Source organism: Aethalodelphis obliquidens, unplaced genomic scaffold (genome assembly GCF_003676395.1).
Source record: "Aethalodelphis obliquidens isolate GAN/ISIS:26980383/991018 unplaced genomic scaffold, ASM367639v1 scaffold66, whole genome shotgun sequence".
Taxonomy (NCBI): Eukaryota; Metazoa; Chordata; class Mammalia; order Artiodactyla; family Delphinidae; genus Aethalodelphis; species Aethalodelphis obliquidens.
Genome location: NW_020838010.1, coordinates 6,572,408 through 6,599,314, shown reverse-complemented (window position 1 = coordinate 6,599,314; position 26,907 = coordinate 6,572,408). Strand labels below are relative to the sequence as shown.

The window sequence follows — 26,907 nt, the reverse complement described above, 5'->3', positions numbered from 1 at the left end:
GCAGCTGGTTTTAAATACATCCTGGCATTTCTACCAAAAAAAAAAAATCTGTCTCTGTTTAATGATGCACCAAATGTAAATGAACTAAGTAGCAACTTAAAAGTTGTTAATATTTGATCTTGTATTTCATATCTACTATATTAAGAAGGCTCAGAATTATTTGTGGATATTACACCACAATTTTAAAGGACAGAATAAATATTAGACCACTAAATTTTTTCTCTTGTTCCTCAGATTCTTTTTAGACTAGATCTACCTCCAACTTCTCCAGTTAATGGAGTGGAGGATCCATGTGCATTATCAAAAGTGACGTATAATCCATTCTGATGGTTTGGGCCGCTTTCTCCACTCTCTGCGATAGGAAAAACCGCCAAGGCAAGTGGGCCTACAGCCTTGAACCAGCTAGATTCACAGAAGACATCTCAGCTTCTTTGAGGTGGTACAGTTCCTTGTGCAGGTGCTACAACTTTACTCCAGAGAGCATGATCTCTCCTTTTAGGTGATTAGAACTGGGAACAAGAGCAAGCTTTATGATATCAGAATGGGTAACAGGCCTCAGTTGTGAGAAGTGACAAAGGAGACCAGTGCATAGTATCCAGGCTTCCCAGCTGAGCTGTCTGAAGCCCTGGTTACCTGTAGCATAATAGTAGTTTTCACACTCTGAAAATACGTAATGCCAGCTTCTCCTGAAAGAGTCCCCCACCATTCTAGGGTTGCATCATTATCAGAAGGAATGAAAATACGGTCTTAATCCAGTTAGGAAATAAAGGACACTTGCTAGGAAAAGTTTCAAGTCAACACAACAAATATTTGCTGGTTTGGGTTAACTTACCTGCAAGAAATGTTCTTTTTTTGTGACAGAGAAGCACATGATCCCAAACCAGTTACAACTATGTCCCTGGAAACATTGGTGATGGAAGTGACATTTCTGTAGAAGTTAGAGCAGGAAACGAACTTTAGAGATCCTTTACATAGCCCTTAGTAGAGTACCTTGCACAAAGTAATCTCACAATAAATAACCGATGAATGGATGCATCCAGTTCATGCCCTCTTTTTACAGATGAAGGAAATAAAGCCAAAGGGAAGAAGTAATTTACTCAATGACATAAAGTTGACCAGTGGCAGAACCAGGATGAGAGACCAGAATTTCCAAGTCCTTAGTGATTATTCTCTCTACCATACCCTTCTTTGTATTCAGTCATTTCCACTGTCGATTGATCAGCAGTGAACTATAATCATATCCATCCCTAGAAATTTGTCCATGTGACCTCATGCCTGCAAGGCCCTTTAGCAGAGCAGTAGCTTAAACTAGGCTTAACAGCTCTAGTCCACATCCATTTATCTCTCTGAATTCCAACACTGCTTATTGCCTGTACCACATATTTAGAATTTTAATACAAAGAATTATGGATTATTTTGCAATTATTTCACATGTATTTCTTTTGTCATTAATAAGTTTGCATGCTCCTCTGGGTAATGGACATTTGCTTATACTTCTTTCACATATGTCAGCATGTAACTCTTAGGTTTGTATGGGTACAGAAGAGATCGAATAAACATGTAACTTAGAATCCAAATTGGTACACTCTTGAGAGTCAAAGAAAGTATTCATATTTGCTTGATAAGTGTAAACTGTGACTATTCTGGACAAACGAATGTATGATCTCCCTAACAGCAGTTGACTTGCTCAACATATGTTCAATTAGACTCATTCACCAATGATTGTATAATCGTCCAACTATGGGATACTGTTTATAGTTTACCTTATTACACTGAGTGGAATTATTTCTAAAGTAGTAATCACTGAAAAATCATGAATATTGTGGAATTCTATTTACTGAATACGTATATGTTATTTGTTTACAAGTTATTATGAATATTTCCACAAAATATTCATTTGTTGCCTTAAAGTTGTAAGGATAAAGTTAAGTGCAAAACTTCTGCTGGTCCAGTTTTAATCATTCCAATATTGAAAATGTGGCTAAGAGTGGGGAAAATGGCATTCTCTTTATTTTCCTGATGGTAAAATATGAAATCTCATGATTTCATGTGGGGTAGGTCGGGCAGGGTGCTGTGAGGAGCTATGGACAAAAAGGCCTAAATTTGAAGTTTAAAAATAGATTTAAATTTAAACACTCTATTCAACTATATCAAGACACATCATGATCTAAAATTTCTTTTGGGATAAAACATGGAGACATTAATAAAGGAAACAAGTAAAGTCCACAATAAATTTATACACCAAAAATGACTAAAATTTTATAGCATTTACCCATCATACTATATACTAACTTAATGAAAAAAATCTTTACATTCATTTGTTAAGAAATAAACAAGTTTTTTGATACAATTTTCATTTTCATACATATAAATATGTATTTTTCTCTTCAGATATGTAACAAAGGTTCAGACATCCCAGACAGAACAGTCCATAGATTCAATTTATTAATATTGCCAAATTAGAGGTTTAATGATAAAAATTCCCTGCAGCAGAATGAATTTTAAGCACTTGAACAATGGCAGTTACACCATCTGCTCCGGATAGAAATTTGTTGTCTTGACAGTAATAAAGGACAAATAGGCAAAACAGATACATCAAGCCAACAAGAGGGTAAATGCAACAAGGGAAGAAGCATTTCCTAGATAAATTGCTTTTTCTTTTGAATACTACATTCTATACTAAATAATACTTCACTCAACTATAAGTAGATGTTTATCAAAGAGAATTCATATTCATAATCTTTATCACAAAAATCATTCTACATTATGAGAGAATCTAAACAATCATACTTTGCCATTCCTCATTCCATTAATTTCCTAAATGAAATTAAAGTACACAAACAGGAAAATAAAACACAAAAATAATCACATGGGAAACAAAATAGCATGTTGCCCTTAGGAAAAATACTGAGAACAGACATTATGTTGACAGATTCTCACCCACCCACACGGACTTCCAAGACAAGCCCCTAGACTACATTATTTTAAGAAATTGTTTTAAAAATCTATTTAAAAGACTGTCTTCCCACATCCTGTAATCAGTGTAATATGTGTGTATATGGCTGAGGAGGAATAGGGGAGTGTTCAAATAGCATTTGTTCTACATTAAAATAATAAGGGGAAAAATAAAATTCTGTATCATTATAACACATTAATTCACAAAGTTAGATCATATAAATATCTTGCCATATGTCTAAGAAAGAAGATATTTACTTTCATTTTTAAAAAAGAGGCCAATTTTTGGAACCTCAAGACAAGGAAATTTACATAGAGGCACATGGCCCATTTTCTACTTTCATTTCATATCACTCACATACTTGATGTTCAAACTTCTTTTATCTTTGGTTCAATGGTGGCAATAAAGATGATAGTTTGAAAGATAGTTGAAAGAAAGAAATTAAAAAATATATACTGTATAAAAAGTCTATTCCTTATCAATTGTCAGAAAAAATGTGTCATAGTTTTTATTTCATTTTGTATTTCAATCAACAAGGATTTATTTAGTGCGATATATATTTTTCACTGATATATTTCATCTCAATTGTCTGAAAATAATAATAAGCTGCAAGTTGTGTATACTATATTACAATGTTGGCCTAATTGTCAGAACATAGCTATGACCTGAGGTTAGACCTATGAGCCCAACGTCCTTTCTGGCTGAAGGCCCTAAAGACATTTCCTGGGAAGGCAAGTTTACCATCCACAATGTTAACACAAAAAATGTGTGAGGTCTTACTTCAAAATAATTATTTTCACTTAAATAACTTATCATGAATTCATCTCTCACAAACTAATCTTTTCTTGATTTTAAATGAGTTTTCAGTCTATGTTTTATTTGCCACATAAAACAGTGCCATGTTTTGTATGGTACTAAAACTAGGGTATTCAACTTTCTAGATCTTGTCTTCAAGTCCTGGTTATAAGAATTAATGAATGACTTCATAGGTAACTTACATGAATTTTTCCATCAGTAATTATTTATTGAGCTTCTACTTTATGCAAGGTAAGGGGCTAGGTGCTGCAGTAAGTACTAAGATGTATGAGAAGATAGGGTCTTTGCTTTCAAAGAGTTTACAACTTAGCCAATAAGTTACCGACATAAATGAGTACAAAAAATGGGAAACTAGTTATTGCCAAACTGTGTGATAGAGGGAGAGGTTCAAGGGGGACTTGAGTATTCAAAGGTATTATGAAGGAAAGAAGGGGCTAGGAATGGGTCTTGAGCGTAGATCTAAATTACAAGAAATAATTGGGAAAGAAATTCTGTCAGCACTAGATTTAAATAGACTGTTAAACTATCTACAGGGAATGAAGAGGCAGGGGAAGGTTAGTTTGTCAGAAAGCTGGTAAGAATGTGGGGCAAATAAAATACACAAGAGCCAAAATCTGTAAGACAATTATAATCTATTTTTGTCACATCAAAAGGAGAAAACAACTTATCTCTCCTATCCTAACACTTAATGAGCAATTTGCCAGTGAATATAAATGAATTTATCTTGTAATATAATCACCATGACAATCTTAGATCGTTCCAGTAGTGTCAAGCTTATTTTATGGACTAGGACACTGAGTCTAAGAGGGTTAATGTGAATTGCTAAGAGCTACACAGCTAGCAATTATGATGATAATAAGCAATAACGGTGATAACATTTATTGAGTACCTGCTATTAAGCTGATTCAAACATAGTCACTTTTATCTAGTAGTAGCAGATACTGAGCTGCTTGATTTGTTTCTCCACCTCCTCACTTTTCTTAGGCAGGGTCCCAGGACTCAGGAGATATGTACCCACCTGCATGCAGGAGTAGCCCACAGCATGACTCTCCCAGCTTTGTGGAGGGATTTGCTTTGGCACTGCTCGATGCCCAGTTGGTCAAGGAGGAGCCCAGTGGGTCACTTGCCAGTGCTGTTGACAGTGGAGCTAGGGTTGGGATGCTGTGTTTTGTGCCGAAGAACCAGCTTGAAGGAGGGTGTGGATGGGAGACCTGAAACATCTCAGGATCCATTGCTTCATTCCCTCGGCATGGCTACCGCACACATGGGTCAGCTTCAGGTGAAGGAATTGTGAGTTTAGAATCAGGCAGGTCTGGGTTCAGAATCCAGGCTCTGACACTCACTAGCTATGGAACCTTGGAAACTCATTAAAGCCCTCTTGGCCTATGTTTCCTCATATGTGACTGTTGCGAGAGTTAGAAGAAATAACTTGTAGAGTCCAGTCCAGTAGGTGACATTAGTAGATGTTCAATCAATAATAGCTATTGTCACAACTAAACGCCTCCCATGTAACCAATGGCAATTCTCTTTTTCTTTTTCAAATTACATTGGTGAGGAAGTTAGTTAAACATTTTTAGATTTTTTTTTGTTAATAATTCCATATTTTTCTACTTGTCTTATAATTTTCCCTTACAAAAGCCAAGTTGCTTTATACCTAATTGTTTATGTTGGCTTAAATGTTGAATATGACTATTTAAAATTGCTTAAAGTTTCTTGATGAGAATTTGTAGATCACTACTCTGAAATTATGTAAAAGACAAAGACACATTTTTCCTGTGTATCTGGAAGGAACTCACATTCTCCCAAATGTACAAAACAGAAAACTATCCATTTGATGTGCCTCCCATTTTTTCTCCTGGTTATGACTAAAAATTTGTCACCTCAAGCAGCCATTGGCAAATAATCATTATTACTTCTTTTTCATTATTTGTTTCATGAAGTCATTGATAAAATTCTATGAACCAAGCACTACTCTAAATGTAGAGTGTTCCTATTTAAAAAAAGCCTTTTTCTATACCCCTTCTAGTTTTGCCCTAGCCTATTATGCTGCCTTACCAAATGATGCCCCCTTGGGTGCTCAGCCATCCTGGAATTTGAAAAACGGTCTGGCCTTAAGTGCACAGGACTGGATTAACTCTAACCATTGCTATGTGAATCACCATTATCATCTCATCAGCACGGCTCCATTGACAAAATCGATTAATCAATGAAAAAATAAAACAGTACATTGTATACACATTGTGAATATTCACTTTTAGGAGATAATGCCAACTTTTTCCCCCTAGTAGTTGTACAGTGTATACTTCTGCCAGTAATGCATAAGAAATCTATTTGATTCACATTCCCTCAAATGCTTGGTTCTTTTAAACTTTAAAGATTTTATCAATACAGGAGGTATAAAATGTTCCATTTCCTTCTTGCCTGCCCTCCCTGAATAAGGAAGGTTCATTACCAAAGTTGAGGTTTAGGACTTTTCTTACACACCTGAAAGAGAATGGAATCAAATACGAGAACTTTCTCAGCAAAATGAGAACTACTGGTGATATTCTAGGCCTTTGTTGGTGAAAGGTTTTTAAAAATGAAGAGGAAGAAAACAATTTAAAAGTAAGCAATACCTAATTTAAGAGTAGAGAAAAAGTGCACTCCCAAATTTAAAGTGTACAATGACGCTTATCTATGAATGATAAAGAACGTATTTTCCTGCCTAAAATTCTAGAATAATGGCAAATTGAAGAGAAAAATATGAATTCACACTTGTTTCTATTTTTCCAACAAAGGAGACTTATTTCCAAACTGTTGGTTAACCTGTTAGAATATAGATACTGTCTTCACTGTGCAGACTATTTGATGGATATGAATGCAAAAAGGTGGAAAATAACATGTGACAAACTGTTTATTAATTATGTGTTCTAATAGTTCACATTTTCTTTAGAAGACTATTCATTTATGAAGTTGTCATCCCATTTAGTTCATCATGTAGAAAAATATGTGTTCATTATTCCACAATTTTGAAAAGCACTTGCAGTTTCCTAGAGTAATTATTTTATATGTAAGTATGATTGCAACAGCCTTAATGCTAAATTATAATATTACTTCCAGTATGTATACTCATCAAAATGCAATGCTGTAGTAGAGATAATTCACCTAAAAGAAATTTAGTCAAGGTTTTTATCAATATTTCATCAGTGGTAGCCATTCTATCCCTATCTATGATGATGTGTCATTATTGTCTAACCATGTCCCAGTAAAATTATGTACGTGCCTAGCATTAATTGCAACAATATCATTCAATGCCTCTTGTTTTTGTGGAAGAGGAGCATGTCTAAACAAACAAAAGTTCCTTAATATAAAGATATGAAGATTAAAAAAAAGAAATCCTGCTTTTCTTAAGCATAAGATAGATACTACTTAAATACTGCTCCTAAAAGGAGACCAAACTCACACTATTTAAATATTTGCTTCAATTTTTGGATATATGAAGCATTAGAGAAACATTTCTGCTGAAAAGTTAACTACTGGCATTATTAAAATCTTGATATTCTAAGTTATGACTAATTGATGCAGACCAGTGCACCAAAATTGTTTTCAGAGTCCAACAAGCATTCACATTTTTACCTTCATTCTTCAGTGTCGTGAGGGTGAGCTACTGGGCACTGCACTCTTTAAGAAGCAGATCTATAAGCTTTACTTTCAGACTGGCACTATGATCTAATGATAAGGTACTTTATCCATGGTCAATACAGATTTTTCTCAAGGTAACTATATATTGGACAGAAAAGCAAAATGTCTCTCTTTTGCTTGCTTTTACTAATATCCTCAAAAATTTAATCGATCAACCAGCAAATATTTATGCATATAAGATACTTATGTACAAGATACTTACGTGAATGCCTGGGTAAGGTGTAAAAAAGACAAATAGACTGCTTAATGAAATGGAAGAGATAATGATGGCAAATTTGTGTACAATTCATCCCAGTTTGTAAGCTCACTTCCTGAAGATTCTGAAAGGCTGAAATGCAGGCTTCATTGATTCCTCCCCTTTGTACCTGTATAATCTTTATTGCTCAGAGCACATGATTTGGCTTTTTGTAACATTCTTCCTTTTTTGTTTGTTTTTCCATAATTAATCTTATCTCACCAATAGGATTATAAGCAACCTGAGATGTCATAGATCCTAGCTAAGAGTTATCTGCAACGCCCACAGTTCCTGGCATAGTGCTCATCACATAGTAATTCTCCATAATTATTTTGGTTAATTAATCTAATATTTAAGGGTATATTATCCAGATAACTTAGTCCACTCATTCTTTATTCTAACCGCCGGGGACTCAAGTGGGAGGAAAAAAGATAAAATTCACTGTTATCACCATCAACTACTAGTTCTGGACTCTTCTATTAGTTAAATGTTTACAGCAAATTGTGTGAAAACTGAATAATTTAGAGCAATAAACGTCATCCTTTTCTTGTGACGGGATACTTTGGTATGTAAGTTGTAGTGTTTTGCTTTTTAAAAACTAGGTTAAATCATTTTAGTTCTAATGCAAACTTAAGGCACTACTTATTAATATGAAGAGTCAAAAATAATGATCTTGGATTTACATATTTTTCCCAAAAAATAAACTGAGAACTTTATGTTCTCCGGGGAGTGATATCATAAAGTATAATGAAGGCAGAACTACTGGATCTGTATTCTGCCAACTCGTACTATCCAAATTGCCACTGACCTTCTCCTGAAGGCTTTAGAGAGCCTAGCTATACTTTTCTTTTCCTCTAATTCAGTTGATATCCCTTCTCACAGCTATAACTCTGCCATAGGAAATCTCAATTAGTCAATTGTTGGAGAGGAGTAAAAAAATTATTTTTAACTGGCAGAATTCAATGTTGGATAGCAAACATAAAGAAAGTTGTCTGGGAACAAGTCATATGTTATAGTGTAAGGTACACAGAAACTAAATACAAATCATATTTACTCCTTCTATTTCATTTGTTTTGGTGCCTCCCTTGGGAATTTAACACATAAATCAATTCCCTAAGCTTGGGAATATTGAGAAGTGATGATCTTAATTCAACTTTTCCTAAAAGGTTGTCTAGATAGTAGATGGGACGTTAAGTAGATGATCAGATTTTAAAAGTTGTGGCTTGGAAGGACTTTTGTCCCCCTAGAGTCCCAACCACCGGAAAGCTATGGAGCATGACACAACTCTATAGCCACCTGGTGGTAGGGGATGTTTGTTACAGGTGTAATCATTGGAGGGCACAATACCAAAGCATCAGAACTGAAAGATGAGAGATCCAGTCCCATATTTCTAAATACTTATAGGAGTTTCTCTTTGGAAGAGCTGCTATAAATATTATCAAAACCCCGTGGTCAGCATCTTCCTCTATCATTTCCATGTTGCTCTCACTTGGTCTACCCCACCTTATTTCGTTACTAAGTATAACCCAATAAGGTCACAGGCCCCATCAACTCTGCCTCATTCAATGCTCGTTCGTTTCCAATCTTTTCATGCAGCCCTCCCCCACCCCCACCCCCGACACACACATTTGAAATGCTCTTCCTCCTGCCCTCTCCACACTCTAAATTCAACTGCATCTTCAGTGCTGAGTTCAGAGACACTTCCTATACCTTATTACAACACAAGCAAATCTTACCCATTCTTCATTTCTTTTCCCTCATTGACTTTACAGCTTTCTTCCCCTAAGCTATCTTTTCAATGATCAGCTCTCAAGTAAAAAAATTTTCCCCATAGAATCACTCTCTTTAAAAATGTACTTTTTAGTATTATGTGTCAATTATATCTCAATTAAAAAAGAGCATCAGAAAGGGAAGTGAACTAGAGACAAATTTCTAGAAGAAGGAAAGTGATGTGTTTGTACTGACAGGTAAATCAGCGATGGGGAAGTGGCTGTCTACAATGGGAGACAGCTGAGATGGAAGTGGAAGCCATAGAAAAACTTGCTACCCACCTGCCTACTAGATATCACCCAATGGGCATCTTAGAGGCAACTCAAATCCAACATGTCTAAACTAAATTTATCTCTGTCCCTCTCCCCAAACAAAACTGCTTCCCCTCCTCTTGTATACCCCATCTCAGCAAAAAGTATCTCATATCACTAACTGCGCAAGCCAGAGAGCTGAGAATCATCCTTGGCTCTTCCTTCTCTCTTAGTTGTTCACAACCAATCACCAAGTCCTGACCCTCAAATAGGACAACTACTGTCAATTCCCACCACCCCATTCCACCATGTTGTCTGGACACGCTCTCTTTACTTCCTTACAACTAAACCCTCTCCAATCTGGATTGTCTCCACTGCTACACAAAACTCTTATCAAAATCGCCAATGACTTGCATGGTACCAAAACTAACAAACATTTTTCTGATCTCATAAATTAAAGTTCTGGCAAGAAACAGAATTTACTTTATAAATTTCATATACACCTGAAAAATTCAATCCCACAGAAAAGTCTAAATCTTCTTTAACCCATGAGTTATAATCCCCTCCACCAAATTCTTTTCTAGAGCTGGAACAAACTATAGAAGTGGTGGATTTGACTCTCCTGTCCTTACCAGAAAACAGAAGTACCTTCTAGCTCAGCCTTTATTGGACAAATTTGGAGAAGACACTGAAATTTTAGGTTTCTTTAGGATGTTAGAGATACTTGGTCATTTTTTCCCTTTTAGAATCAGAGGTTTCTGTTAGCCAATAACATAAAGATCTGTTTGTAAACTGAAAATTTGGCTTACACTTTAAAGGCACGAGGAGTGCCAACTCATCAAAATGAATATTAAATAAAGAAAAGCACCAAGGAGCAAACAGTGTAAGGAAGGTGTGCTGCACTTAACTGTTAGCACATCAAGTACCAAAGTCAATTTTAACTATAATTAAAAAAATAAAGTGTAATAAAGACTAATTCAAGGGCTTCCCTGGTGATGCAGTGGTTAAGAATCTGCCTGCCAATGCAGGGGACACGGATTTGATCCCTGGTCCGGGAAGATCCTACATGCCGCGGAGCAACTAAGCCCATGTGCCACAACTACCGAAGCCTGCACACCGCAACTACTGAAGCCTGTGTGCCTAGAGCCCATGCTCTGCAACAGAAACCACTGCAAAGAGAAGCCGACGCACCGCAACGAAGAGTAGCCCCCGCTCGCCGCAACTAGAGAAAGGCTGCACGCAGCAACAAAGACCCAACGCAGCCAAAAAAAAAAAAAAAAAAAAAAGACTAATTCATTTATGCTTTTATATCCAGGGGAACATTATGTGTTTTGTTAAAATGAATTTGCAGAGATAAGTATATATGCAATTTAAAGGAAGCTTTCTGTGCAGAAATCTAAAGATATAAAAATAATAAATAATAATGTACGAGTCATTCATTCACACTTTCATACAACGTTTATTGAACACATTTATTGAGTACTCCCACATTATCGATAAGCATTGCTTGAACTATTAAAAGGCAATGTTTAAACTGGGGCACAAATGAATGAATTATACTATTTTAATAACATTATGAATAATACTATTTTGTTAAATACACAAATACTTTGGAAATATCTGTACAAGTCTTTAGAGATACAAACTATAGGAAGTAGTAGATGGAGCAGGAAAAAAGCTCAGAAACTTTGAAGTATGTGCTGAGTATTTTAGCCATAAACTCTCTTAACCTCCTGACGCCAGGTACTTAAACCAAATTCATTTTCTAGTCAAACATTGTTTTCTGAAGACAAACTGTCCAGTTCATTATCCAGGGGTATGCCACTAAATAACTGGAAATATCAATATCTACTGCCTTGTTTGGCCTCATTTAAAAATATAAAGTATCCTTCAAGAGAAAAGTTCATACAGTTTTGACATTTACTAAGTGGCTTTTATATGCTAGAAACTTTAAGTGGGTTGTTGCATGTAATCCATCTGACAAATTTATATCATACTAACTTCCATGTTATTGTTGAGCTAAACAAGGCTTAGAGGAGGTGAGTAAATGGCAATAATACTAATAACAATAGTAACAATAAAAACAACAATAGCTAACTTTTGTCTAGCATCTGGTATGTGCTAGGCACTTAATATTACTGGATTGACATAATAGCAGTTTTTCTTTGGCAAGTCCATAGGACTCAGGAGACTTTGGATAACTCACTTAAGCCCTCGAGGCCTCATATAATAAGTACAGGTAATAATAAGCACTTTCATTGGAATGTTGTGAAAATTAAATGGAATAATTTGTATAATTTTCAGCATATTGCCTGACATTGAGTAGTATTCAGTAAATGATAACTTATAACTATGTATAACATCGCTCCTCATTTGATGGGGAACTTGATCACAGGCCCTTTGAATGTTAAAAAAACTTACAATTCCCTATGTCTACATTTGCTATTCTAACTCTGATTAATAAAACTCTGTTACCTTTCCTCTCATGGTCAGCCAGTATTTAAAAATTACCTAAAATTTTCTGATCAAAATTTGTGCGTTCCCTCTAGTGTGGAAAAGTGAAAACTCTCCCTTTGCTCTGCCTTCCGTTTTTATCCCTGGGTTATGACTAAGCCACAGCTACTAGTAGATGCACTCCCTGTTTTCAGGGAGATATAGGTAAATAAGTGGGAGCAAAAATTCCCCATTTATTAGCTTGTTGGGAGAAATTTTTTTTAATTCTGAAGTCTCTTGTGTATAATAATTTCTCATTAAATCTTATTTCACGTCTAGCATTCCAATGAAACAAAACTCCAAAACAACTGGACAAAGTCCTTTTGGGAGGGATGAGATGGAAAATGGAAAGAGAATTAGAGGAAGAGTAAGAATTCCTAAAAGCGTTTGGATTGAGTTAATTTTGTACTTGATATTCCATCTTTCATAATTCCTAACTCTGGTGTTTTTTGTAATATTTCATCATCTCACTCCACTTCCACTTCCACAGAAGTAATAGAAACATCTTCTATAAAATCTATATGCTTGTTGTGCCTGTCATTGTGTATGCCTACACTGTAGCTCATCAGCAAAGTCTGTCAGATGCTGAGACATTGGTAGAGACCATATTTTTTTCTTTTTTAAAATAGATCTTTATTGGAGTATAATTGTTAAACAATACTGTGTTAGTTTCTATTGCACAACAAGGTGAATCAGACATATACATACACATGTCCCCATATACCCTCCCTCTTGAGCCTCCCTCCCATCCTCCCTATCCCACCCTTCTAGGTGGTCACAAAGCACTGAGCTGATCTCCCTGTGCTATGCTGCTGCTTCCCACCAGTCATCTATTGTAGTGTATATATGTCGATGCTATTCTCACTTCGCCCCAGCTTCGCCCTCCCGCCCCAGTTCCTCAAGTCCATTTTCTATGTCTACCTCTTTATTCCTGCCCTGCAACTAGGTTCATCAGTATCTTTTTTTTTTTTTTTTTTTGCGGTACACAGGCCTCTCACTGTTGTGGCCTCTCCCATTGCGGAGCACAGGCTCCGGACGCGCAGGCTCAGTGGCCATGGCTCACGGGCCCAGCCTCTCCGCGGCATGTGGGATCTTCCCGGACCGGGGCACGAACCCGTGTCCCCAGCATCGGCAGGTGGACTCTCAACCACTGCACCACCAGGGAAGCCCCATTTTTTTTTTTTAGATTCCATATGTATGCGTTAGAATACGGTATTAACTTTTTCTCTTTCTGACTTACTTCACTCTGTATGACAGACTCTAGGTCCGTCCACCTCACTACAAATAACTCAATTTCGTTTCTTTTTATGGCTGAGTAATATTCCATTCTTTATATGTGCCACATCTTCTTTATCCATTCATCTGTCGATGGACACCTAGGTTGCTTCCATGTCCTAGTTATTGTAAATAGTGCTGCAATGAACATTATGGTACATGACACTTTTTGAATTATGGTTTTCTCAGGGTATATGCCCAGTAGTGGGATTGCTGGGTCATATGGTAGTTCTATTTTTAGTTTTTTAAGAAACCTCCATACTGTTCTCCACAGTGGCTGTATCAATTTACATTCCCACCAACAGTGCAAGAGGGTTCCCTTTTCACCACACCCTTTCCACCATTTATTGTTTCTAGATTTTTTGATAATGGCCATTCTGACCGGCACAAGGTGATACCTCATTGTAGTTTTGATTTGCATTTCTCTAATAATTAGTGATGTTGAACATCTTTTCATGTGCCACTTGGTCATCTGTATGTCTTCCTTGGTGAAATGTCTATTTAGGTCTTCCACCCATTTTTTAACTGGATTTTTTGTTTTTTTGATATTGAGCTACATGAACTGTTTGTATATTTTGGAGATTAATCTTTTGTCTGTTGTTTCATTTGCAAATATTTTCTCCCATTTTGAGGGTTGTCTTTTTGTCTTGTTTATGGTTTCCTTTGCTGTGCAAAATATTTTAAGTTTAATTAAGTCCCAATTGTTTATTTTTGTTTTTATTTCCGTTACTCTAGGAGGTGGGTCAAAAAAGATCTTGCTGTGGTTTATGTCAAAGAGTGTTTTTTCCTATATTTTCCTCTAAGAGTTTTAGAGTGTCTGGTATTACATTTAAGTCTTTAATCCATTTGGAGTTTATATTTATGTATGGTGTTAGGTAGTGTTCTAATTTCATTCTTTTACATGTAGCTGTCCAGTTTTCCCACACCACTTATTGAAGAGACTGTCTTTTCTCCATTGTATATTCTTGCCTCCTTTGTCATAGATTAGTTGACCATAGGTGTGTGGGTTTATCTCTGGGCCTTCTATCCTGTTCCATTGATCTATATTTCTGTTTAAGTGCCAGTACCATACTGTCTTGATTACTGTAGCTTTGTGGTATAGTTTGAAGTCAGGGAGCCTGATTCCCCCAACTCCGATTTTCTTTCTCAAGATTGCTTTGGCTATTTGGGGTCTTTTGTGTTTCCATCGAATTGTAAAATATTTTGTTCTAATTTTGTGAAGAGTGCCATTGGTAGTTTGATGGGGATTACACTGAATCTGTAGATTGCTTTGGGTAGTATAGTCATTTTCACAATATTGATTCTTCCAATCCAAGAACATGGTATATTTCTCCATCTGTTTATGTCATCTTTGATTTCTTTCATCAGTGTTTTATAGTTTTCTGAGTACAGGTCTTTCACCTCCTTAGGCAGGTTTATTCCTAGGTATTTTATTCTTTTTATTGCAATGGTAAATGGGAGTGTTTCCTTAATTTCTCTTTCTGATTTTTTGTTGTTGGTGTATAGGAATGCCAGAGATTTCTGTGCATTAATTTTGTATCTGCAGCCTTACCAAATTAACTGATTAATTCTAGTAGTTTTCTGGTGGCATCTTTAGGATTCTCTATGTATAGTATCATGTCATCAGCAAACAGTGAGAGTTTTACTTCTTCTTATCCAATTTGTATTCTTTTATTTCTTTTTCTTCTCTGATTTCCATGGCTAGGACATCCAACACTATGTTGAATGAGAGTGGCGAGAGTGGACATCCTTGTCTTGTTCCTGATCTTAGTGGAAATGCTTTCAGTTTTTCACCATCGAGTATGATGCTTGCTGTGGATTTGTCATATATGACCTTTATTATGTTGAGGTAGGTTCCCTCTATGCCCATATTCTGGAGAGTTTTTATCATAAATCGGTGTTGAATTTTGTCAAAAGCTTTTTCTGCATCTATTGAGATGCATGATGCATATTGATCATATGGTTTTTATTCCTTAATTTGTTAATGTGGTGTATCACATTGATTGATTTGCATATATTGAAGAATCCTTGCATCCCTGGGATAAATCCCACTTGATCATGGTGTATGATCCTTTTAATGTGCTGTTGGATTCTGTTTGCTACTATTTTGTTGAGGATTTTCACATCTATGTTCATCAGTGATATTGGCCTGTAGTTTTCTTCCTTTGTGACATCTTTGTCTGGTTTTGGTATCAGGGTGATGGTGGCCTCATAGAATGAGTTTAGGAGTGTTCCTCCCTCTGCTATATTTTGGAAGAGTTTGAGAAGGATAGGTGTTAGCTCTTCTCTAAATGTTTGATAGAATTCGCCTGTGAAGCCATCTGGTCCCGGACTTTTGTTTGTTAGATTTTTAATTATGGTTTCAATTTCATTATGTGTGATATATCTGTTTATATTTCCTAATTCTTCCTGGTTCAGTCTTGGAAAATTGTACCTTTCCAAGAATTTATCCATTTCTTTGTGGTTGTCCGTTTTATTGGCATATAGTTGTTTTTAGTAGTCTCTTATAATCCTTTGTATTTCTGCAGTGTCAGTTGTAATTTCTCCTTTTTCATTTCTAATTTTATTGTTTTGTGTCCTCCTCCTTTTTTCCTTGATGAGTCTGGCTAATGGTTTATCAATTTTGTTTATCTTCTCAAAGATCCAGCTTTTAGTTTTATTTATCTTTGCTATTGTTTTCTTCATTTCTATTTCATTTATTTCTGCTCTAATTTTTATGATTTCTTTCCTTTTACTGACTTTGGAATTTCTTTGTTCTTCTTTCTCTAGTTGTTTTGAGTATGTAGGGTTAGATTTATTATTTGAGATTGAGATTTTTCTTGTCTCTTGAGGTGAGATTGTATTGCTATAAACTTTCCTCTTAGAACTGCTTTTGCTGCATCCCATAGGTTTTGGGTCATCGTGTTTCATGGTCATTTGTTCCTATGTATTTTTTAATTTCTTCTTTGATTTCTGCAATGATCTCTTGGTTATTTAGTAGTGCACTGTTTAGCCTCCATGTATTTGTGTTTTTTTACAGTTTTTTTTTCCTGTAATTGATTTCCAATCTCATAGTGTTTTGGTCAGAAGCGATGCTTGATACGATTTCAATTTTCTTAAATTTTCCAAGGCTTGATTTGTTACCCAAGATGTGATCTATCCTGGATAATGTTCCGTGTGAACTTGAGAAGAAAGTGCATTCTGCCACTTTTGGGTGGAATGTTCTATAAATATCAATTAGATCTGTCTGGTCTCTTGTGTCATTTAAAGCTTGTGTTTCCTTATTTATTTTCTGTTTTGATGATCTGTCCATTGGTGTAAGTGGTGTGTTAAAGTCCCCTACTATTATTGTGTTACTGTTGATTTCTCCTTTCATGGTTGTTAACATTTGCATTATGTATTGAGGTGCTCCTATGTTGGATGCATAAACATCTATAACTGTTATATCTTCTTCTTGGATTGATCCTTTGATCATTATGTACTGTCTCTCCTTATCTCTTGTAACAGTCTTTATTTTAAAGTCTATTTCAACTGATATGAGTATTGCTACTCCAGCTTTCTTTTGACTTCCATTTGCATGGAATATCTTTTTCCATCCCTTCACTTTCAGTCTGTATGTTTCCCTAGGTCTGAAGTAGCTCTCTTGTAGACAGCATAAATATGAGTCTTGGTTTTGTATCCATTCAGCCAGTCTGTGTCTTTTGGTTGGGGCATTTTATCCATTTACATTCAAGGTTATTATTGATATGTATGTTCCTATTACCATTTTCTTAATTGTTTTGAGTTTGTTTTTATGGGTCTTTTTCTTCTCTTGTGTTTCCCGCTTAGAGAAGGTTCTTTAGCATTTGTTGTAAAGCTGGTTTGGTGGTGCTGAATTCTCTTAGTTTTTACTTCTCTGAAAAGCTGTTGACTTCTCCATTGAATCTGAATGAGATCCTTGCTGGGTAGAGTAATCTTGGTTGTAGGTTTTTCTCTTTCATCACTTTATGTATATTCTGCCACTCCCTTCTGGCCTGCAGATTTTCAGCTGAAAAATCAGCTGATAACCTTATGACATTCCTTTGTATGTTATTTTTTGTTTTCCCCTTGTTGCTTTTAATATTTTTCTTTGAATTTAATTTTTGTTAGTTTGATTAATATGTGTCTTGATGTGTTTTTTCTAGGGTTTATCCTGTATGGGACTCTCTGTGCTTCCTGGACTTGGGTGACTATTTCCTTTCCCATGTTAGGGAAGTTTTCAACTGTAATCTCTTCAAATATTTTCTCAGACCCTTTCTTTTTCTCTTCTTCTTCTGGGACCCCTATAATTCGAATGTTGGTGCGTTTAGTGCTGTCCCAGAGGTCTCTGAGATTGTCTTTAATTCTTTTCATCCTTTTTTCTTAATTCTGCTCCTTGGCAGTTATTTCCACCATTTTGCCTTCCAGCTCACTTATTCGTTCTTCTGCCTCAGTTATTCTGTTATTGATTCCTTCTAGTGTATTTTTCATTTTAGTTATTGTGTTGTTCATCTCTGTTTGTTCTTTATTTCTTCTAGATCTTTGTTAAACATTTCTTGTATTTTCTCAATCTGTGCTTCCATTTATTTCCAAGATTCTGGATCATCTTTACTATCATTACTCTGAATTCTTTTTCAGGTAGATTACTTATTTTGTCTTCATTTATTTGGTCTTGTAGGCTTTTACCTTGCTCCTTCATCTGTGACATATTTTTTGCCATCTCTCTCTTTTTTTTTTTTATGAGTAGGATTGTGTTCCTGTCTTACTGGTTGTTTGGCCTGAGGCTTCAAATACTGGAGTTTGTAGGCTATTGAGTAGAGCTGGGTCTTGGTGCTGAGATGAGGACCTCCATGAGACCTCACTCCAATGAATATTTCCTGGGGTCTGAGGTTCTCTGTTAGTCCAGTGGTTAAGACTTGGAGCTCCCACTGCAGGAGCTTTGGCCTGACCCCAGGCTCATGAACCAAGATCCCAAAAGCCACCAGTTCACTTGGGGTTCCTCCTGTCTCCTTGGGCATCAGAGTTCCCCACTAGCAGCCGGCAGGCACCCTAGTTGTGGGGAGACATTAACTTTGCATCTTCCCACACTGCCATCTTGACTCTGCCTCCTGAGACCATTTTTGAATTTTCAGTTGTCAGTTCTTAGGTGCCCTTTTGACTTTGCTGTGTGCTTTGTAACAGTGGACAAATGGCTTGCCTGCCTTGCTCTGCCTATCTTTGTGATACTCATTTCACTATTCATCAATGAATTTGTGAACCCTGATCATTTACATCAATGCTTCTCCAAAGCTTTCAACTGAGAACAGTCTGTAGTCACTTGCAGAGAGTCCTGACCTTTCAAATGCATTTTGTCCTGGTTTACTCAATCATTTCTATTCTCTTTTTCCCTCCCAGTGTACCAGTACTCTCTGGAAATTCTAAAATGTGGAACTTAATAGCACCCCCCACTTCTCATTCTGCTCACCTGACACCACTACTCATTAAAACTGGAAATTATTTAGATATGCATATAAGTAATTCCCATTTCCTTTGAGCCTTCTCCACCTAGGCAGGCTTGTTGTTCTTATGTCACACTCCTATGCTTTCAGTTTAGAAACCACTAATGCTGTTGCTTGCCTATAGCTCTCTCTTTCACTTCCTACTTCTTCTCTGTCCAGAAAACCATTACTTCTTCAAGGCAGCTATAATGTTTTCTACAGAACCTGTCTTACCACACACCTCCAGCCTCAGGCAAAGTCACCCATTGGTACTTTATGGACTAGCAGTGTGGTCGATAGACTACAGGTTGTTTTTGTATGGCCTATGAGCTAAGAATGGCATTTACATTTGTATATGGTTGGGAAAAAAATAAAAAGATGAATAATATATCATACTAAGTGAAAACAGTATGAAATTCAAATTTCAGTATTCATAAAGTTTTCTTCGAACCTAGCCCCACCCATACTCATTTATGTATATGTTGTCTATAGCTGACTTCATGCTACAACAGCAGAGCTGAAAAGTTTCAAGAGACCATATGGTCCACAACATCAAAAATATTTACTATCTGACCCTTTTCATAAAAAGTTTGTTGACTCCTGCTGTTACCTTACTATTCCAAATATAGGCCAAGCACCAGCAGCATCAACATCACCTGGGAGCTTGTTAGAAACGCAGACTCTCTGGCTCCTTCTCAGACCTAATGAATCAGAATCTGCAGGTTTAAAGGATCCCCAGATGATTCTATCCACAGTAAGTTTTGTGAAACATTGCTCTAGCACTCATTGTGCTGTCTTAAAATTGTTTGTCGATATTTTAACAGATGAAAAAATGGAAACATGACTAGGATATTAAACTGTATGAGTTATGGCAGATATATGTAATTTAAGACAAACTTGGACCACTGCAAGATAGCAAGTGAAATTCAGTGGAATAAAAATAAAGTACAGTATGAGACTAAAGTAGAAATGAGAAAGCTTCATTATTCAGGAGGAAATATGAACTAAGAATTAGACCACTTAGCAATGTATTCATTTAGTAACATCACATTTCAATTATATTAATATATATATTCATTAAATATATTCCATATATTCATATAATCAATTATTCATAATTAAATGCAATATATATTGAATATATATATTCTTTTTAAATTAATTTTTTATTGAAGTATAGTTGATTTACAATATTGCATTAATTTCTGCTGTACAGCAAAGTGACTCAGTTATACACATATACACATTATTTTTTATATTCTTTTCCATTATGGTTTATCCCAGGATATTGAATATGTTTCCCTGTGCTATACAGTAGGACACTGTTGTTTATCCACTCTATATGTAATATTTTGTATCTACTAACCCCAAACTCCCAGTCCATCCCTCCCCCACCCCCATTCTTTTTTAGTGTGAAACGTAAGCTCCATTAGCAGTAATCCTTAATACTTTACAACTTATGCTTAATTCATTTGCCACAAATTTGAATTTACTTATTTAATAATGCATAGCAGTGATATAATTTGGTTATATGAATATGAAGCTCTTAGTGCATGGAACAGGGCAAGAGAGACCTATTCAATATCTCTGTTGGACTATTCAACAATTCATATGTAGTATTAGGCATTTATAAAAGTGTCAGCTGCTTGTGTAGCTAATGTTACATTTAAAGTCATGGCAATACTTTTACTGCTGTCAAACTTAGTAGGTAGCTGACATTTGCAACCCTATGTTAAGGCGTTAGTAACTGAGGGGTCTAATTTTTCACCAGGCTGCAATATTTATAACTACCACTGGGGGGGAGTAGAAAAAAACTTCTGCAATTGAACAACCACAGATTAACCATCACAAAAAGTTACACAAATGACTTTTAATAGATAATACCTAAATTTGTTCATTCAGTTAGTCAGTCAATGAATAGTTACTGAATCATATGTTGGGCACTCTGCTAGTCACTAAGAATATAATACTGAGCAAAAGCAAATACAGTCCCTGATCTCATGGAGTTCACATCTAGTGGAGGCCATAGCAATCCTCACCTAATCACAAACATAAATGTATAATTATGGACTGTGATAAGTGCTATGGTGGGAAGTTACACAGTGTTACCTATGAGGGTATATAACAGAGGAAACTGACTTAGTCTTGGGAGGTAGGTAGGCAAGAGGGCTTCCCTGTTCCCAGAAGAAATATCTTTTAGGTTATGTTTTGAAGGTTTAAAAGAAGTTAACTGGCGATGTGTTAGGAGAGGTGGGAAATGCAAGGAAGTTTTCACAGCAGAAGAGAGAGAATGGTGAGTTCAAGGAACTGGAAGTAGACCATGCCGCTGAAGCATTCATGAGGAGGGTGAGGGGAAAGTGTAAAATATGATGCTGAAGAGGTTGACAGGGGCCAGATCAGGTGGTCCCTTGTAAACCATGATAAATATATGGATATTTATTCTAAGAGAAATAAGATTTGGAAGAATGAATTTGGGAGTGCAAATGTATAATTGGGTGCATATTAGTTAGGAGCCTATTCCAGTACTCAGACAAAAGATAATGGAAAGCCAAACTGGTATAATGATGGTAGAAATGGAGTGAAGACATTTAGGAGCTAAAGCTGACAGGAGTTAGTGATGAATTTGGTTATGGGACATAAGGGATAGGAAGATGTTCAAGGATGGCTGACCGTTTCTTGCCTAATCTAGCTATCTAAGTGATAGTGCCATTAGCAATGATGCTAAGAAACTTGCAACACATTGAAAGTTTGTTCTCTCGTAATCAAAACCCTATGAAGTCAATGAGAATACTCAGTGGAATGGCAGTTAATTATATACAGATTTTAATGAACATACCATAAATATTTGATTTTCATGTTTTCTTATTCTCTTTTTATTAGTTTAGTACTAGCTTATTAGTATCTCTAAAAATACAAATAAAGATATTTAATTTTGAGAAATTTAAATGAATGACCGTACCTAGATTTATAAAAAGGGAATATTTCAGAAAGCAATTGTTGGCAAGCTTACCTATGCAATGTATTACTTGTCAGGATCACATGTATAATTTTGGTGGAGGTAAAGTAATTTTAAAATTTGAGTTAAAGAAAAAAAAATTAGAGTAAAATGCAATAGAAACATGACTCAATACACAAATATTCATTTCACACAACATATAAAAATTCCACTCCACTAAAGTATCTGTATTTTATTTTTAAAATATGTGATATTATTTAAATTAGAACAATATGTACTAAACTCAAGACTAATAAATATTTTAAAAGAGTGAAGTAAAAAAATCAACGTTTATGTCATAAACTCTTTGATCATGATATCCTCTTATATGACATATATTAATTTGCTTACTGCAGTTACTTAAGTTATACCCATATTTTATATTTAAGGAGATATAAATGTTTTGAAAATGTATACTTTAAAAGTGGAAGCATATTTTGAAAGGCATATATCCAAAAACAGAAAACATACATGTGAAATTATTTTACTGTTATTATCTAGTATGGATGCAAATGTAACTCTCCTTTGAAACTGCTGGGCTACTTACCTTTCCAAAATAAAGTAACTTTCACTTCTTTTGAACAGTTGAAATAGCTTAGGATGTGTACACTCTAAACTATTGTCAGCCTTGGTGGATTTTGGTGCAGGCTACTCAGAGTGAAAAATGTGTATGGTACGTGGTTTTTCAAGTTATCAATTGGCTCAATTAGATTATTAAAATCAATAAATATTTCTTTAAGTACTTAGTTAATGCCATGTTTTTCAGTTTAATTGATTACTATAAAGGACCACTTAAATTTTTGGAATATTAATAAAGGTAAAAAATGTGAAGCATGTGGAATTGTCTTACAAAGGCTGAGGTTTTCCTATGCTTTAAATGTGTATATATATTCATTTGCTAAAAATCATGCCTGATTGAGTACCTCTCTTCTAGAAGTGCCATTATTTTACCATTATTAGTTTGTTATTATTGAATGAATTATTGAATATATTATTAAATACATATTATGTGTGAGATATTGTACCATGTTAGTTCCTATAGGTGACATAAAAGACATATACTCTGCACAGGACACACTATATTCTGTTACTTAACACTCAATTCTGTATATATTTCATGAGTTTTAATTATGTATTATTTACTTTAACCAAATGAAGAGTTGAAGAGTGATAAAATACACTTATTTTATCAAATCCAAGAAATTAAACTATTTGTGAATAAAGCAACTAAGTACAATACACTGCAAAGTGAAAATAATGGAATTGTCTATCAATGTAGGTAATACTTGATTTTTGTTATAGTCTACTTAGGTTTTAACTAAAGTAATTTAATTATCTAGAGAAAAATCTCTGCAATAATAGACACTCAGTTATATATCAAAGAACTCATACTGAAAAAAAATTCTAAGTGAATTTGTATTTATTCTTAGCAATAGAAGGCCACATAAATAAAAGGTTAAAAGATAGAAGATAAAATTCTTAAATTGTTAATATATGTGTCAAGAGAGTGACAAGTATAAATCCTACCATGACAGTGTAGAATCAATGTATGTACACCATTTCTTCATTACATTAGCGTTTTCTGAGAAGAAACTTTAAATGCTAATATGGCTTTACAGAAAAAAGATAATGTTTACTTTTGATACTTACTGATATTACAAACCTTGTCCAGCTCAGGAGAAGCACAGTTGTCCAACTGATCATTTTTCATAGGAGACTTTGAATACATTACCTAAATTATTACCTTGACTGTGATATACATATTTCACAGTAGCATAGGTAGCATAAGTAGGGCTTTAGGGAAGGTCTTACTAAATTCGAATGACAGCTGGAGACAAATCAGGTCAACTGACTTATTTTTTAAGATCAATTGAATCTTATATAGCTAAAATAGCCACAGAAATCACCAGGTACCCAACATTTTAAAGACTTGGAAAATATCATTTTAAAGACTTGGAATGTACACATATACATTATACATTATAACATAACTCTTGATACTCTTCTATATACAGTGAGAATTAACACATTTAACATTAACAAAATTATTTACCATAAATAACCAGTCTCTAACCTTTATATTAAGCAGGTTGTACATATATTTTTCATGTCACTAACATGCCCTGACAAGGCCAGCCTTTCAGAGAAGTGAAGTAGGCAACAACCTTACATACCCACGTGATGAGATTTGGGGCACATTTTCTCTTTCAGACCATCAAGAAATTCAGTTGTTGGAGCCACATTTTCAATGTTAAAACGTGCCTCTCTGGATGGGATAGGACTTATTAGGTATTGCCACCCTAGGATGAATTTGTGTATCAGATCTCCAATTAAAAGCTGGATAAGAGCAAGATGTCAGTGGGTGTGTGTACAAAGAGGGGTGCACAGGCCTGGGAGAAGAGCAAGGAGCAATCATAATGGAGACAATATGGTAAGGATGGAATAGTGCTGAAAGGGAGATACTAAAAATAAAATTGACTTACCTCACATTCTACTAAGGCTGACGTTGGTCTTTACTACCTTGGTCTTTACTTGGTCTTAAGGCAAGGCTTATGAGGCCATTGATTTATGTGAGATGGCCTTGTGTGAGCACAGTTTGAAGCTTGAGAATGTAAACTTACCTGCATGTGCACCTTAACCTATTTCTCCAACACAGTGAAAATATTTGCAGGCAAGCTAGGATCTTCACAAACTTATAATGAGTGACTTCCTGTGCACTCTGAGGAGAGCTGCTGGGGCTCTTTCAATTTTTACATTTTACACTTTTTAAATTTCTTTTTTTTCTCTTTGGAAAGCTGGCTTTCAATAACTTTTTCAATACATACTTAACAAAGGAAGTAAAATCTTTGTCATCATCGTAAATGGTGATTCATTAAATAACAAAGCAAGACAGTTTAATGGTCGCCATTCTAACTACTGGTACATTTTAATACAGTCATTTTAATGCAACTGTCTTGATGTAAAATCACCATTCTCTTCTTCTAGTTTTTGATTATCAATAATGCATATAACAGACATTCCGAACCCTATTCCCTCCCTAATCTCTTTCCAATTTTGATAGAGTTCCACTCTCTATTTTTGTGTTACTTAATTTCATTTATATATTGAGTATATATTAATTTTATACTAAATGAGTCTGTTAAAATTTTACTGTCAAAGTGAGTTAACCTCCACGATCATATCAGTTCTTCCCCCAAAACTATCATTCTAAAAACATTTTGTGGTATTAAATATACGTATATGACTCTGAGAACACTCAAATTTAATTGAGAATCCCCTCTGCAGTTTGGAGTTTAAAATAAGAGACCATATGTTGACCCACCTTACCTAACTTGTAATATATTTTACCCAGTCAAATAATCATGCTCAGGAAGCCTATAGAATGCTGAGTTGTCCATTCTCTAGAGCAGTGTTTTTCAGCATTTATAACTTGATATCCCCTTTTGAGAAACAAAGTTCAGTTTTCCCTCTTATTCTTCCTGAGATTTTCAGGTCGATCCACCAGGAATATTTTCAAGAGGTTTGTTTTGTAAAATTTATAATAGGAAAATAATAACTGGATTTCCTATGCCCCAATCTTGGATATAAGAGTTTGTTTCTTAAGGAGAAAATGGAGCATTTATATTTTGTAACTTAATTGTTCTTAGGCTATCTTTTTAAAATATATTTAATATAAAGTCAGGTGATGATTAACACTTTGGCAAGGGTGTCTGTTGATCACATTATTTGGTAATAAGATAGACTGAGATCTTTTCTAAGGTGGCATTAAAATGTCGTTTACCAGTTAAATAATATTCTTCTTCAGATATGGTAAGTCACTAATGGCAAATGTTTTACTAGGTCAGAGGTAGGTCTAAATTAGCTAAATAATAGGAATCACCTAAATATAATGGTTGAATATTATTGCAAATAAGAGTCCTCGGGCATGTTTATGGGTATACTTACAATTATTTTTGAAGGACGGTGATCATTGGCCTACAGATGCTCATGGATATTGGCTGATAACCCTAAAAGCAAACATTTAGAAAAATGCAATAAGAACTCTATAAGTAAGGTAACTATTTACACTATTCACGTATAAGGCATAACTGAAAAGTAATGAGGCTGATATCCATTAGCACCAGAATAAAGACAGTCTCATTTATACAAAATGAATTAAAAAACAAACAAACATTAGTATAGGATGTATATCAGTGTCAGTCCTTCAGTTCAAGAAGAAATTAAATATCAGCTAAGTATTATAAATGAATCAGCAAAATTCTAAGTCAAATATTAAGTTAAAACATAATTTCACATAAAATAATTACAGACCAGGAGTAGTTAAATGCTATTTTACCCATAGGTATTAAAATGATACTGGAAGCTGGAAGGGGAAATAGCATTTGAAAAATCACCATTTCAGTATCAATTATTTTAAAAGTATCTATTGACAGTATTTGTTTTGGGATGTGGAAACAAAATTAAAACAAATATTAGCTAGCTACATTTTTGCAGTAGGACAAATTAATTTGGTATAACAACATTAATATTTAACATGTTTTAAGCATAAGAAGTTTCCCAAAGCACATAAAACATGACCCAAACTTTTAAATACAAAGATTTTCTTAAAATATAAAGCTGTGGGAACCCACTTAGAGCCCCCACAGAGTTGGTATACAGATTATTTTAAGTTGAAGACATTTTGAGATTCAATAGATGCAGAAAAAAAGCCACTTCGGAGCTTCCCTTATCTGACTAAAAACAGCAACTTCTGGGAAATGAGGCTACCATAAACCCCTTCTCCAGGGGAGTTTTATGGCTCTAAAGATGTAAAGACCACTCATACCTGTATAGACAAACATTACCACAATCTTATCGCCTGTCTGTTCTCCTAAAAACCCATCTGTCTTTCCAAATGAAACTTACTTGTTTTTCCCATAGAAGCCATTCCTTACCCTTCCCTTCTCCCTGCTAAATTAGGTATATATGCCTTTAACTTGAAC

The 26,907-nt window shown here is 35.1% G+C and overlaps 1 protein-coding gene and 1 non-coding gene across 3 annotated transcripts in view; both read right to left on the bottom strand.

Annotated features, from left to right (window-relative positions):
• Window positions 1-26,907, bottom strand: part of HTR2C (5-hydroxytryptamine receptor 2C) — a 257,668-nt gene that overhangs the window by 207,465 nt on the left and 23,296 nt on the right. For both annotated transcript variants that reach the window (XM_027089542.1, XM_027089543.1), the window contains exon 2: window positions 25,871-25,932. The gene's annotated coding sequence lies outside the window, so the exon portion shown is untranslated. The remainder of the gene's footprint in view (window positions 1-25,870; window positions 25,933-26,907) is intronic.
• On the bottom strand, window positions 4,779-4,907 carry LOC113611034 (small nucleolar RNA SNORA35). Its single transcript, XR_003429329.1, has one exon. It is a non-coding gene; the product is annotated as a small nucleolar RNA SNORA35 (small nucleolar RNA).